Source organism: Telmatherina bonti, assembly GCF_933228915.1.
Source record: "Telmatherina bonti genome assembly, chromosome: 17".
Lineage (NCBI taxonomy): Eukaryota > Metazoa > Chordata > Actinopteri > Atheriniformes > Telmatherinidae > Telmatherina > Telmatherina bonti.
This window is the reverse complement of record NC_136615.1, coordinates 13,300,324-13,315,790: the sequence shown is the minus strand read 5'-3', so window position 1 is coordinate 13,315,790 and position 15,467 is coordinate 13,300,324. Positions and strand designations below refer to the sequence as shown.

Sequence of the window (15,467 nt, the reverse complement as noted above, 5' to 3'; positions counted from 1 at the left end):
AGTCCACAAGACCATACACACACACACACACACACACACACACACACACACACACACACACACTCCTCAAGCACACTTATCCAGTCCACTGCAGCCTGAATGAGAGAAAGAAAGAGAAACACAGCGAGGAAGCAGGAGTGTGGGAGAGGGGAGGGGAATACGTTGGATTTACTACTTGTTGCTCTTGGTTCTCTGTTCGGATTGAAGATGATTTTCCTTCTGTTTTCCCAGCGGTGGCGAGACCTTGTCTGAGGTGAGCATTACCTCCACTCTTCTTACTTTTTCCCTCTCCCTCTCCTTACACCGGCCAATAACTCTGCAAAAGAAGACAGATTGAGTTACAACTTTTGTGAGGTTTTCTCTTGGACTTGTTTTTCCGTGGAATGGCGGAGGGGGGTCTGGGGAATGAGGAGGTGTGGAGGGAAGCTCTTTTTCACATGTCGGGGAAGAAGCATTGTCATAGTGCTCCGTCAGAGAAAGTCACAAAGAAAGGTAAATGCAGCACACTTCAGAGAACGAGCAGAAAAAAGGGGCTGATGGAGACATGTCTGACTCAAAAGCACAAAGAGTTGGACCATGTGATTCTACAAGTGCAATAAGGGAAAAATCCAACTTTTTTTTCCCTGTAATAAACACCTCATTTCCTTTGGTGTTTGCATTTGCAGCTCAGATTATTACTTTGCTGACAGAACCATGCAACATGAAAGCAACAGTCTTGGTGTTTTTGTATTTGTGTATGTGTGTGTGTGTGTGTGGTGGATAAAGTCTCATTACAGCAGCATGGTACAGGCATAAGGTAGTCTTTAACTGCTTTAGCAATGTGTAGTCCTTATTTATCAGCTCCTGCTTGATTATAGTGTCTTTGTAGATAGTAGCTAACTTGAGTGTGCAGCCTCATCATCATTCCACCACCAACATGTGTTTACATGCTGCTGTTTATTACCCACAGAGAGAAAGGCTGAATGGTAACCTCTTAGAGAGTCTCTTTCAGCTGAATGTTAGTTATTTGTGTGACTTAAAACATTTCTGTTGATGTAACTTTTGCTCTTTTTTTTTTATTTTTTTTTTTTTATAAAACTATCTTGACTTTTAAAGCAAACATGTATCAAAATAGTGGAACACTTAAATATCTAGCGACAAACCACAGAATTTTTAGATGTTGAAGGTTTTTGTTTTTTTAAGTGATAGGGTGGTGCTGTGTGTCCGGGCGTGGGTATTGTTGTCCTATTATTAGCACAACCCGGGCCGGCCAGCAGCTGTGGGGAAGGAAGTAGGCGCTGAACAGCCGGGGAAGAAGGATTACTGCAAACACAGAGCGGGAGTTCTGGTCTGACTGCTGGAATGGCATTCCGAAGGCAGCAGAAGCATCAGAGAGGAGATGGATGAACCATTGTAGACTGCCACACTAGGATCAGTGTGGATCATAGGAGAGGAAGTATTACACTGACATGGGAGGTCAGTAGTAATCTGGACTAATACACCACTGTGACTGTAGATTACAAACTTTGTCCATCTGAGTGACTGGTTTCTTAATTTATTGGCATAAATCCATTCAAGCTGGAAGTTTTTTGTTTAGTTTTTTTTCCACTAAATTCCTTTGCTGGTGGTTTTATGACTGAATCTACAAACTGAGTTATGAAATGGCATGACTGGTCCCTTGTGCCAGTGCTTGTGTCTTTTCAGTGGCTGCTGCCCTTTCAGAAGGTTCATGTTCATGACTATCTGTCCTTAAGACATGCTCTGAAGGCCTTTCTGGACTATGGATGCATGGCAAAGTAAAAGTGAGGACTTTGTATTGTCTTTGCCAGAGCTACAACTGCGGTGTTTTGTAAAAAGTTACATATGCAATTAAAAGGGTTTTGTCTAAAGACCCATTTATGCATGATGCAGAAGATGGACACACAGATGGGCGTACAGTTTGGTTTGTCTCCTACATCGGTGGCATGTGTAATTTGAGCTGTTTTCAAGGAGCTTAGCTATCCATCACTTGACACAGAAAAAGAGCAATACCACTAGAAATCACAGGGGCAATATTGGGTTGTATAGCCCATATGGAACTGGCAAAAAGAAAAAAAACACACAGTAAAACAAGAGAAGGAACATGGAAGAAACTACGTAGAAACCTCCAAATAAAAAGCACCGAGAGAAGACAGAAGAAGTGGAAAGAACAAAAAACAGATTTGGATGGTTGTAATTGACTTGTAGTAGTAATTTAACGATACCAACCAGTGTAAAAACGCGGAAGTTAATCCAAACTCAACACTGCCCTCTAGTGGATGAACTTACTTAACAACTATAGCTACATAAAAGACACATGGAAGTGTGAGACTGGCGACAAAGATTGTTGAAAGCAAGAACCATATGTTTGAAAACAAGAATCAGCAAGTCGATGAGTCTGATTTTCTTCTTTTTTTATTGTTCAACTGTACTTTCATGGAATATCACTGTGAGCAAGCATTTGCTGAAACTGTGTGATATTGTTTAGATGGTTTGGTCCATTTTAGCAAAAAGGTGCAGTGTGAAAACAAACCAAACCAAATTAGGGTGTGATAGTTTTTGTATTCTTCAGAATAACCTACCCAATTGAATATCCTGGTGTGAATGTGCCCATGTTTTACTTCTTCATCGTTCTACCCTGGTCATTAGCAGCTGTTCATGATGTTTCCACAGAATACTGTGTTCCACGATGCTGCCACAAGAACTCCTGCATCTGTCTGCAGAAACTGTGGGTTCAGTTTTGTGGGAAACATTAGAGATTTAGCTCAGTGCCTTCAGACTTCAGACAGTGCCAGGCTGACCCAAACTCAGGGTGCATTCACATCAGAATAGTTCGCTAGACTTGGTCTGATTGGGAACTCAGCTCAGTTGAAGGGTGGTGAATCCATGCGGACCGAGATCGTGTTCACGGAGCACTTTGGTCAAATGAGCCAAACTATTTGAATGGCACATCCCCATTCCCAGCAAAGGTGGCTCTACACTAGTATTCAGCAAAAGAGAGGACAAGACCCACCGGAAAAAGAAAACTCGTTTTCTTCTACTTGTGAGTAAAACATGGAGCACAAAACTGTTGCTGTGTTGTTTTTTTTTATTTTTTTATTTAGTCTTATGCAACTATACTGCAGTAATATACTGTAACAATTTATGCAGTATGCACAACAGATGAGGCAGAGGACTCTTAACACGATTGCTATGTATTTACCCACAATGCAATGCTCTGACAAATGCAGAAAGTGACTTTTTTTAAAAAAAAAAATCTGATTCCTGTATTTGGTCCGCTTGAAGCAGGCCGTGACCTGCGTTTGTAGGCAGACCAGGTCCGCTTCTTTGGTCTGAATCAGAATTTGTTTGGCGCATTCACAGTTCCCCAAAAGAAGTGGACTTTCCAACCAAATGGACTAGAATTCGAATCAAAAAGGCTGATGTGAACATGCCCTCAGATTAGAAGTCTGTCGTCCAACGGAACAGTGACAAGCAAACATCGTAGACTGGGAAGAGCAAATAGCATGTTTGTACTGGAAGTTGTGTGTTAGGTTGTTAACTGTTAACTGACCACAACTGATGAAGTGTCAGATTTTTTTAAACTTGTAACCCTGAAATTTCCTGCACAGAATGAAGATTTACTCTTATTCTGATTGATTATAGAACTTTTAATTTATGTATTCAAGGTAAGAAGTATTTCTAATTGAGTGAATTGTTCATGAGTAATGATAATCTAAAGAAAAACGCTCATTAAAGTAAAATGCTATGCTCTACACAAAGTAAAGACACCACTGCAACATTTTCTTTTTTTTGTTTGTTTTTATATTTGCAAATATTGGAAAACGGAACAGCTTTGCCATTTTTTGTCAACTTCTGACAACATTTATCTTAATTTCCAAATGAAACTACTTTTTATTAGAGCATAACTAAATTCTGTCAAAATAAGAGATTGATGCTGTGTGTTCAGAACATGACAAATTCAAATAAAACAAATTCCCTGTTTGCTTTTAATAAAATGTTAATAATATATCTAGATAACCTTCAGAAATATCTATTTGGAACAAACCCAGTTGATAATCACAGCTTCCATGGAGTTTGGCTTGCTCTCCGCCAGTTTTTGTATATTGGTCTCGGTAAATTTATACCACTCTTTCTGCATAAAAATAACATTCCAGTAGTTTCCATAGGATATGAACTGGTCGTGACCAATGTGAAATGATCCACAGTTTTAGCATAAGGACATCTTTTTTTTTTTTTTTATAGGATAACATTTAATGTGACTAAACAATGTTTTTTTTACAATGACACATCTGCTTAACTCCAGCTTTTTTGAAGCCTCCCTCATAATCACTCATTCTTTTTCACGTGTTGGGCACAACTGAAAACTGGATTTATTATAAAAGATTATCTTACTTCAGTCTGCAGTCCAGTTCCCATTGTCATCTTTACAAATCAGCTTGACTTTTCTCATTGATGAAGCAAAAAACCGCTTCAGCCTGCCCATAGTCTGTTTCCAACAAGTTGTGCACTCCACCCTCAGTCTAACTTTGCTTTATGTGTGAAGGTCACCTGATGTCAGCCTGGTATGCTAGTGAAGAGTTTGCAGTCATCTCTCTCAGTCCCAAATTGTTTTGCCAGACAGCCACTTTGTTGTCCTCATAAAGCAGAATGTGATGTCCTTGGCAGAAATGTTTTTTTTTTTTTTTTTTTTTTTTTTTTTTTTTTTTTTTGTCTTAATGCTCAGAGATACTAATTTAAGAAAAAATGCCAGTGGGCTCATTTTCTTTCTGGAGCTGTAAATTGAATTTATGTGCAGTCTGAATTTTACTGTATAAAAAAATAGCCACTTTCTCTCACAACATTATGTTTTATTCTCTGAAAGAAAAATCCTATTAAAGTACCAGACTTACTCTGAATATCTCTGTCACTATTGTCCATCCATTCACATAATGACCCTCGGTGGTACACACATGGATCAAATTCTCATTTTGCTTGTTTTTCCTAATCCTGGTACATGTAGTCCATATGGTGTTTTTTTATGTGTAATATGTTTAAAAGAAATATCCTATAAAACATAGAGAATGAACATATTTTCACAGTTTAAAAAATGGATCCACTGAGTTCAACTTTTCAACTCATTTGATTCACTTTCTATCAAAAAATCAGCTCATCATTTTGGTACTTACATTCCTTTAAGTCACTTCGCCGGATGTTTCATTTTAATATAGAATTAAGCCTGATAGACAAAACACAAGGTGACATGATCTGTCATCGAGCTTGCTTGCTTACTCTTTCTAACTGTTTTATCTTGACAGGCCCAGCCAGTGAAAGCTGACTAAGTGTTCTTAGGCAGTGAACGTGGAGTTTCTTGCAGATTGCAATTACTTTGTGATTGAAAGCTGTGATAAACTGCTGCCACGCTGGCTTAAGAGATAATAGAATCCACAGTATTACCTCCGGAACTCTAGTATCTCTCCGTCTCTGTCCTTCTGAATCTCTGTGTTCCAGTAAAACATGCCTGCAACGTTATCAGATAAATATGTTACAAATGGTTCTATTACATAGTTAATATAGCTGAATGTATGCTACTGATTTTTATTCAGGTTGTTTGGTATTGTCTGTCACCCTGTTGTCTTGTAGGCGTTAAAAATAGAACTTTTTGCTCATTGCTGCACCAGCATTTGCATATTGTAAAAAATATTTATGCTAAGATAAGAGTGTGCTGCTATCGCTGCAGTATCCATCTTAAACAGCAAGCGTTGCTGCTTAGAAAACAGCTACATGGCAGCAATACGACTAGAGGGAATCATATGGAAAGTCCATCATCTGAGGTGGAGGTGGTCTCTAACTACAAATATCTGGGGCTGCAGCTGGATAACAGTCTGAGCTGGGCAGCTAACACAGATGCTGTGTACAAAAAGGCTCAGAGCAGGATGTATTTTTTAAGAAGGTTGGCATCCTTTAGAGTCTGTTCAAAGTTACTGTACATGTTCTACCAATCGATTGTATCTAGTGCTCTTTTTTATGCTGTTGTGTGCTGGGGGGGCAACGCTAAAAAGAGGGACACTCAGAGGCTGGACAGGCTCATAAGGAAAGCAGGCTCTGTGGTTGGACTCGGCCTGGACTCTGTGGAAAAGGTGGTGGAGCAGAGGACGCTCTCTAAGATCAGGGCAATCCTCTCCAATCAGAGCCACCCCCTATATCTTGTCTTCTCTCGGCAGAGGAGCTCTGTTAGCTCCAGGTTTCTCTCATTGGGCTGCTCCACTGATAGACTAAAAAACTCTTTCATCCCTCGTGCCATCAGGCTGTATAATGCAGCCACTTCAGGGAGGAGCAGGAGAGACTGATACTAGTCCTGAACTTTGTTTTTTTCAGTGCCTTAACTTGTAGCACCTTAACCTGTAGCACTTTATCTTTTAATGCTGTTGAATTATTTATTTGTCTGTTTTTTTTAAACTTTAAATTTTCTCTTTTGCTGTTTTATGAATGTGAGCAACGGACAACTGCACAATTTCCTTCGGGATTAATAAAGTATTTATCTATCTATCTATCTATCTATCTATCTATCTATCTATCTATCTATCTATCTATATACTTAACTCTTTGTAACCATACAATATATTTAATGTTCTTTTTTGATGGCATGAAACAGCAACAAAGTGTCCAGCAGATCAGTTACTGCGATGCCAGTTTTGGTTTGCATGTCTGTAGCAACCATAGATTTATTATTATATTCAAATTTGCCAGTTTAAGTGTTATAATAGTGCCCTTCTTGACAATGATTCACTCTCAAAAATAGAGGTACAAGATAAGGACATTTCTGTACCTATAGGTACATTTTAAAGAAATGTTCTCTCAAAAGTACAATGCTGGTCTTTAAGAGACCAGAAGCACACCTTCAGAGTATGAAAAAGGGTTCAAAGTGACATAAAGTACAAATTTGTACCATTTCGACCATAAGGGTACCTGCAGCATTGAAAAATGTAATGTTAATGGCTGTAATGTTACAAACTAGAGCGGAGTTGAGTGATGACAGTAGTACTACTTAACAGTCATTTACTACACCAGACAATGAAGGTCAGATGCTGCAAACTAAGTGTATGGCTGGTCAGTATTTTGAGTTTTTGAAGATTATTTCTAGATTAAAGATAAGATAATATTGCTAAGTGGCATGGACCAGGTCTAATCCTGTGAAAACATAAAAAACATAACTTGATAAGGTGAGGTTGAACTTGATAAGGTACAAAAACAGACCAGAACTGAAGGGTACAGAAATGTCTCTCAAAAGAGTACTCCCCCAGTGACAAGCATTTGTACCTTTTTAGGTACAAGCTGGTACCTCTATTTTTGAGTGTGTTGATTGTACTTGGATTGCTGTTTGTGTTCAGGTACTGTCCATGTTGTCCTCTGTTCTTTCTAATTTTGTAATAGAACAAGTTCTGCCCTCATTTCTCCCGCCATTCTTCCATCTTTCTTCCCCTTTGGACACTCGCTCTCCACATCACCGAGGCCAGACGTGATTTTTATTTTGTTTGAAAGCATTTTTCAGGGACGGTTGCAGTGTAGATTTGGGATTTGGGGAAGCACAAGGATGTAGAGGGTGTTTGCTACATGGCATGCTATGCAATAACTTGAGCTTAGCAGGGTAGGTTTAGTTTGCTTATGCTCTATATATGTGTATGTTTTTCATTTCCAATAATGTATGGACATGTGGATAAAGTTACTGCACGGCTTAATCAGTAAGCCAGTGTGTAATGTTTAAATTGCATCATGTCACAGCATAATGAGCAAATAATATCAATCAATGCCTATTTCACCACCTCCATTAGTTTTATTAGGTGGAATCAAAAAGCTTCAAATCATCTTGTGATAATAGCATTACATCATCACGAAACAGTGTCTGTCGTACAGCTGATATCTATATGGGGTGAGATTATTTGAACTCTGTGGCTCCACTGAGGAGCTTTAACCCTAACTGAGCAGTTTGACACACACTGCACTGAAATTGAACTTAGGCAGACGTGTGTGATTACTGTGGGTCTGCTTGTGTTCAAGCAGGCTTATGGAGCTCATTGCTGTGTCAGCACACACGCCGTGCTGTTGCATGCAGATGTTACAGTTGATGCTAATACACACACAGTGGTATTACGAAAGACATACCAGAGAAGTCAGTCAGACCTTTTGTTGATGTTGATCTTGCTGAGGTGGATCAAGTCTCTACAGAAAAAGGATGGATACAGGAATCCAGTTTAGCGCCAACAAAGCTGTTGCACACAAATGACTTTTATATGAATGCATCTTTTAAAATTGTGAATCAGAAAAAGAATGTATATTGCATATTCCTTGATTATAAGATGTTTTTCTGTGTGTGTTTGTAAAATTTCTTTTGTAGCAAATCTTTATGTTTATTCAGAAGGTGCTGTACCACCCAAACAGCTTTCAGTGACTCAAATACGAAAGCAAAGGTCAAATATATCATCAGATGTTGGTCCATAAACTTCACCTGGCATGCCATTTGTTTTCTTTTTACTCAGAGCCACATGGTAAGTCCAATACTGAAGGTAAAAATGGGCAGTCAGTTGCAATATCTGCCAGGTGGTTGAACGATAAATCCGTTACAGTCTGGTGTGAGAGCGTTTAGAAGCCAATCAGTTAACACGAGATGACATTCCCTTTTTTTTGGCAGAGTTTGTGAAGGTTGTCAGATTTACCTGGGGGCTTCTTTGACCTGCTTCTTCTTCAGATACTATTGCATCATAAATGTTACTAAAACTGAAAGGACCCATCGCTGCAGATCAGAAAACATGACATAAATCTCCATGGTTCTTTATTATACCTGCAACAGTATTCCCAGCAGAAAAATGCAAATGAGTTCCTCCCATTTAGGATGTAAGAGTTTGAAATTTCCCATCACGGCAGAGCAGAAGTGAAAGTCATTGTGGAAGCAAAGCAGTTAGATTTGCTTCCCCTCTTAAAACATGAGTTGGCTCCATTATAAACACAGTCATTGACCATTATGCACTTATTATGTCTTTGGTAATGCGGTGAGCAGACATGAAGACTGACGGCAAAAGAATCGCCAGAGGCAACCGTATCAGATAGACGCTGATGTAAAAAAAAAAGTTGGCATCTCAGATTTCCCATAAACACAGTGGACAAATAACATCTTCAGAGTTATCAAAACAAAATAAGAGTGCAGAAACATACCCATTATCTTGTAAATATGGATATTTGTAGGATTTTGGGGGTTAGATCTGTAGCTAAACTGCAAATATGTAGTTAAGTTTTTCTAAAAAGTAACAGAACTGAGTTGATATCAGATAGCTCTCTTTACTCTAGCTCCTTTATAATTGTGCCCTGATTTATTGGTGATTTATCTGCAACGTTTTTCACTGATCCATTGAGTCACAAAAGACGATAAACATCATAAAATCTGACATGCAGTTTGACACGGAGATGTTCCACAGCAGAAGCTCTGAAGTGAGAAAGTGGCATGTTTCAGTCAGAAAGACACACTTCTGCATACATACCACAAATAGGATGTTATAATATTCAGATGTACCTACATGGACATAGTGGTGGAGAATTTATTTTCCTCTTTTTGTTACACAAGCAAAAGAAACTGTAATATTCTTTCTTTATGAGTCTTTCCTGTTTCTGACATTTTGTGAACACACCTTTAAATGATGGACTACTAGAAGTTGAAGGGGAGGAGGAACTGAAGATCTTTGTTTATTATTTTTCCTTCTCAGGTTTATGGTCTCCTACTGAGGGAGTGAGAGAAGTCATGTTGACGATGACTTCTCCCACGAAAAAACAGGAAAGAAGGGAACATAGACTCCACTCCCAATGGTTCCCCTTTCCCTTCAGCTTACCTCGCTTCCTGTCACATAACTCCCCAAATCCCGCTTTGACCTGAGACACACACTCACACATTCCAGCGAAACTGCTCATAGCTATTGTATTCACACTTCTTGTCTCTTCTGAGTTTCTAGAAAGGAATTAAGTAGAAAATATCAGGAGGGGAGAATGTAATTTAAACTGCAACATGGACTCAGTGGCTCATCAGTGTCTTTGAAGAAACAACTAGGGGAGACTGCAATGTCCCAGATAGTTGCACTTCTCCTGTGTCCTGTCCTCTTTCTCTCTGAATAGCTGCACGCACACAGAAACCCTGTTTGAAGGTGCAATCCCTTATCCCTTATGTTGAAAGCTAGCTTACTTGCTTGCTCTGGTCATACTGGTGAACATACCAACACACAAACAAACGAAAGAAAGATGATGAAATTAATAAATGATGTTCGCAAATGAAAACTGGAGTGTGAGTTCAAGCTACACTGTTTTCCGTTGCTATGGGGGTTCAGAAATGTTTAAAGGTTTGGCTATTTTATTGTCAAAAGTATGCTTTTGTAACTAAACAGAGTTGTACATGAAGTCTTGTGAATTTTGTGATAGAGTTGTTAATATGTGGTAGGATTAGACACAAAATGTGTTTGGATTTGTCCATGCTGACATCAGAAACATGACTGCTTCTGTAACCAATGCAGAACTCACCTGCTTCAAGCTGTTGTGCACCTGCTGCTTGTTATCTGACATGCAGCTGAAATTAAGCATAAAGATTTTCCCCATTGTTACATCACAGCATGCATCTGCAACTTGCATTTACTCTGTAATTAGTAACAGAGTTTAGTTCCAATATTCAGTAATAATAATATATTAAATATTAATAATAATATATTAAAATGTATTACTTACATAACTAATGATGAAATTTAGTGGTAGTTTTAGAGATGGATTGCCATCTTTCAGGGAGTGAAGGTATGATCGAAGGCTCCTCTGCGACAGCTTCTAACAGCATCTGCAGGTACTTTCTCTGTGAATCTGAACAGATGTGGAGTAGATTTACCATGACTGTACAGTAAAAGCAAAACATGCAGCTGCATGACAGTTGTAGTCTGTAGGCAGGCTACAAGTTAAAGTGCTCGACCACATAAATCATCATCCAGCTGTGATTCAGCATCACTGAAATAAGATTCTGCTCTTCCACAGTAGCTACAGCAGCATTATTACTCTGCTTTATTGAATGTTTTATTGTAGCCTCTAGCTAGTACAAAAGAGAAGTTCAAATGCATTTTTAATGTTAGAAAAAATTATACATAACCTCTACACTAGGGCATCTATTCTTCTTCCTCCTCTTCTCTCTGCTTTCTGAAAGCCACACCTAAATGGTCTTTTTATGATGACATTATTTGGCAGATGCTTTTATCTAAAGCAACTCTTAGCAAGCAGTTAACCTAACATGCATATGTTTGGATAGTGGAAGGAAGCTGGGCAATCCAGAGAGAGAGGTGGGTTAGGCAAGTAGGCTACTGACAAGTAGGCAGAGGATAGTGGTTGTTTTTCTGTATTTGTTTATCTTCTATGCTCACAGAGCATGAGAAGTGCCAGACGAGAATAAATTATTATTATTTATCCTTTTTATTTTCTTCTTATTGTTACTGTTACATCCCTAAGGCAGGCTTAGAGGAACAGAGAGTAGAACAACTCTAGAAGATGTCAATGTTTAAATGTAATGTTGGCATATATCAGTTCAAACAGAGAGATACAACTGCTTCAGGGGGGAGCTAGGGTCAACAAAGCAAACAAACACCACAAACTATGAATAAAAAAAGACAACTTACAGTACTTTACCACAAAACTACAGATACAAATGTACAAATGAACTGCCCTAACTTTAAAAACAGGAGTAATGACCTACAAAGAACCAGAAATGGCTGCTCTTACCTGCAAGGCTAATCTGGAAAAATCTAGAAAATCAAAGTAAGGACATAAACACAACTTTTAAATAAGTAACGCAGAGATAACAGCAAACGAACAGACACAATTAGGAACCTAAACAATAGAAACATGGCAAAAGGCCCAGATGTGAAGATCCTCCATCCTTTTTTAGGCTACTCCCAGGCCTTGATTGGCTGGAAGAGGTCATCACCTAACAGGAGGAGGAGGATCTGGAAAATCAGCACAATGCACAAAAACTGACCACAAGAATCAACCACGTTCCTATGTGGAATATAACGACTCAAGGCGGCATGCATGAGCATGCAAGCCTAAAGTGTGTGTGTGTGTGAGTTACGGAGTGAGACTGAGATTCATATTTGCTTCATGTTTTCCTTTTTGTATTTTTCTGTTTCAACTTGTTATCCAGTTTCATTGCCTGGCTGGTAACTGCATTTTGTCTTGGTCTGCGCTCCGAGGGCTTCGTACCAACTCTATTTCCACATAACTCAGGAAGAGTTAAAACAAAAAAGGTGTTGCTGACATGACTCATTTGTTAAATCCTTAATGTGAGTCAGATTGCTCCTCTCGGCAGTGTAGTGTTACCATTTTGTCTGTCAGATTAAAATGAGCCACGTTGCCTTCTTATCTTGTTTTCTGAAAACAAACACCAAAACAGACTTCTGTTGCCAGCAATCATTTTCCAAAGCTTATTACAAAGCCAGCACTTTCTACTCCTGTTTCTCAGTAAATAATTCGTGTGTTTCAGAAAGGAAAGATAGCAAAACATAAATTTAACGCATCGTCCTGCTACGGAGATGTCGTGGACTCGAAGGAAGGCTGCGTCTGCTCACGCTGTGTTGGAGTGGAAGTCTTTTGTGAGTCTTCATCCATAAAAATAATGCTGTGAGGATTTATCGAGGCCACCTGATACACATGTCATTATCATCTGTTATCACCACTTTAAATACATTTCCATGAGGCGACCACCTCCCCCTCCCGAGAGGCTTAGGAGGCTATTAGCACTTTTAAGCACAGTGACACAATCCTCATTCTTCATGACAGTTCCCTCACACAACTGAGTAAATCTCTTGGTTGCACAATGTTACTTTTTGCTGGAGGGGCATGGGCTGTTACAAACAGAAACACGGATCCTGAGAAGTGAGGTACATGGCATGCAGGAGGAGCTGGAAGCTTCAGGCTTTAGAAGGTGAACACGGAGTTGTATGAGCTCTGTTCATTTCTATGCCTGATGATATAAAATGCATTTTGCAACGATAGTTTTGTTGGCCTCATGCTTTGCTGCCATCCAGGTGATGGTATGCTGGACCAGTTCTTTCTGCTCAAAATGCTGGCCCAGTGCTGGATGAACAACTGGTGTTCAGTCATGTGTTAACTACCCAGCTTGAGTGATAGATTGATTATCATCACTGGGACTATAGTCATGTTCCTTTCAGGTGTGTATAAGACTCTATAAAGCTGCTCTATGTCACCATTAATATTCAAAATCTGAACAGACGAGTTGCAGCGAAGTACCGGAGACTTTCCTGTTCAGCTGGTTTGAGATGTATCTTAGTTTTTTTTTTTTTTTTTTTTGCAGAATATGTGGCTGTATAAGCGTCATCATGCAGAGCTTCAGCAGCTGCAGGGTGGTTTGCAGCTGAGTGCGTGGCTCATGGAATAAGAATCAATACTTCAAGTATAAGGCCATTGTCTCCGTTGCAGAAAGATGGATGGCCAAGACTGGGTTGGCAGTGAGTTCTTGTCTCAAGTGGAAGACTCTAGGTATCTTAGGGCCTTGTTCACAAGTAGAGGAGGAATGAAATGCTGACAGGGGGTTTTGGGAAAGGTGTTTATCTGTCACAGTTGAGACAGAGTTGAACCAAAAGGCAATGCTGACAATTTACCAGTCTATGTCCCAGTACTTACATGTGGTCATGAGCTGTGGGTACAGACAAAAACAAATGAAACTTCAAATCCAAGCAATAGAAATATACTTTTATTAAAGGGTTGTTGGACTCTTCAGAACAGCTGGGAGCTCAGTCATCTGGGAGAATCTCAGAGTACATACATACAATAGTTGGAAATTTTGGTCAGGATGTCTTTTGGACATGTCCACAAGAGGTGTCCCCAGACACATTACTTGTAGAAGACCTCAGTACTTGCTAGAAAGATGATATATCTCATCTCTGTTGGGAAACACCCCAGTGTCCATCTAGAAGAGCTGGCAGAGGCAGCTTTGAAGAGGGACTCTGGAGATCTCTTGTGTTTCAGATAAGTGTTGGAAAACAGGTGAACAGATCATTCTTCTCTTCTCCAAGCACACTCTGGGTTTCTGGTCAGAGTAAAGTTTTAACTTCATGTATTCACATAATGCATCATATGCTGATCTCAGGCATTGTTTTGTAGTTTAAGCAGATTAACTGTAGTTTTCCTTTTGACTCTTCTGGATGTAGGCAAGAGTTCTGCACATGAAAATAGTGCACCACCATTTTTTTAACTATTTGCTCAACTATTACAAACTAATAGTGCATTCGCATCCTTAAGCTGCTTCAGCTGCTTTGTGTTCATATCATCTGTCAGTTGCTAAGGGAAACATATTACTGTTTGACGTAAAATGCATCTTGACCTGTCATACACATCTAATTAATCAATTATGTCCTGTCTGACTGGGACTCTGCTAATCGTGAAGGAGCCTTTTCACATGCTGCAATGATTTTCTTTCAATTCTAAAATTCATGATAAAACTCCTTTAACTTAGACAGCAGGGCTTACTTTGTGCCATGTGTTTGCTGAAGGGGTTGTAGTTGTATTAAAGGGATATACGAACAAAACAAGTGACAGTAAATGGCTATACTTTTTAACTCTAAAGAAGTTTCTTTGATTACCACGCGTTGTATATGCAGAGGAAAGTTCAATCAATGTTTAGTTTGCACGGCAGTCAGTGGTTGATAGGCTAAATTTGCAGAACCGGAGTGTTGCTGCTAAATCTCTACTCACCCCTCAGTAACCTCACACTGGAAAACTGAGAGTTTCACATGGTCGTGTCACAATTTATGCCTATTGTTAATATGACAATGGAGTCTCTGTGACGGAAAGGGAGGTACTGGTCCTTCTACGAGCTGCCACGGAATTCCAGAAATTCCAACGTGAGAAAACATAAAGAACAACAGAGTCAAGTGTGTAACATGATCAGCTGTTTTGTCTGGTTACTTTCGTTTCGGTAAAGCTCGGTGGAGTGTGTGCAGGAACGAGAAAGTGAGCAAGTGCAGAAGAGTTAGAAATGGTGGTTGTGTGTTGCATGCAAGAAGTGGGAAGAAAGAATGATGAACTGCAATGAAAATAAAAAAGAAACCCAGAGGAATGAACTAAGAGGAGGATGATGGAGGCGCTACAGTCTGACTTCTCTAATGATATGTTTCGTTACCTATAAAACCAGCTTCCTGGCTTTCTCTGACCTCTTTTTTTCTGAACCTTTACAGCCTGCTAACAGAGCACACACAATTACAGATGCCGGAGAGGAAAGCATTTAAACACAATATTCCTGCAAACTTCAAATTTAGTTAACTATGTTAATTGCTGCTAGGAACGTTAGGTTGTCTAAAAGAAGCACAGAAGCTTTTTTTTTTGTTTGTTTTTAACGGCTTGGTGCAGAGAAGCACCCTATGCAGAGCAGCATCCTCCAGTGCCTCATGGGGGATCCCCAGGTGCTC

General features: G+C 39.4%; 1 protein-coding gene across 5 annotated transcripts in view; it reads left to right on the top strand.

The window, feature by feature from the left end:
• dab2ipb (DAB2 interacting protein b) overlaps positions 1 to 15,467 on the top strand; it is a 144,639-nt gene that overhangs the window by 15,975 nt on the left and 113,197 nt on the right. Inside the window, exon 1 of one of the 5 annotated variants that reach the window (XM_079256588.1) lies at positions 124 to 253. The exons of the other annotated variants lie outside the window; for them this stretch is intronic. The gene's annotated coding sequence lies outside the window, so the exon portion shown is untranslated. Of the gene's footprint in view, positions 1 to 123; positions 254 to 15,467 lie in introns of those variants that run through there. 5 annotated transcript variants of the gene reach the window in all.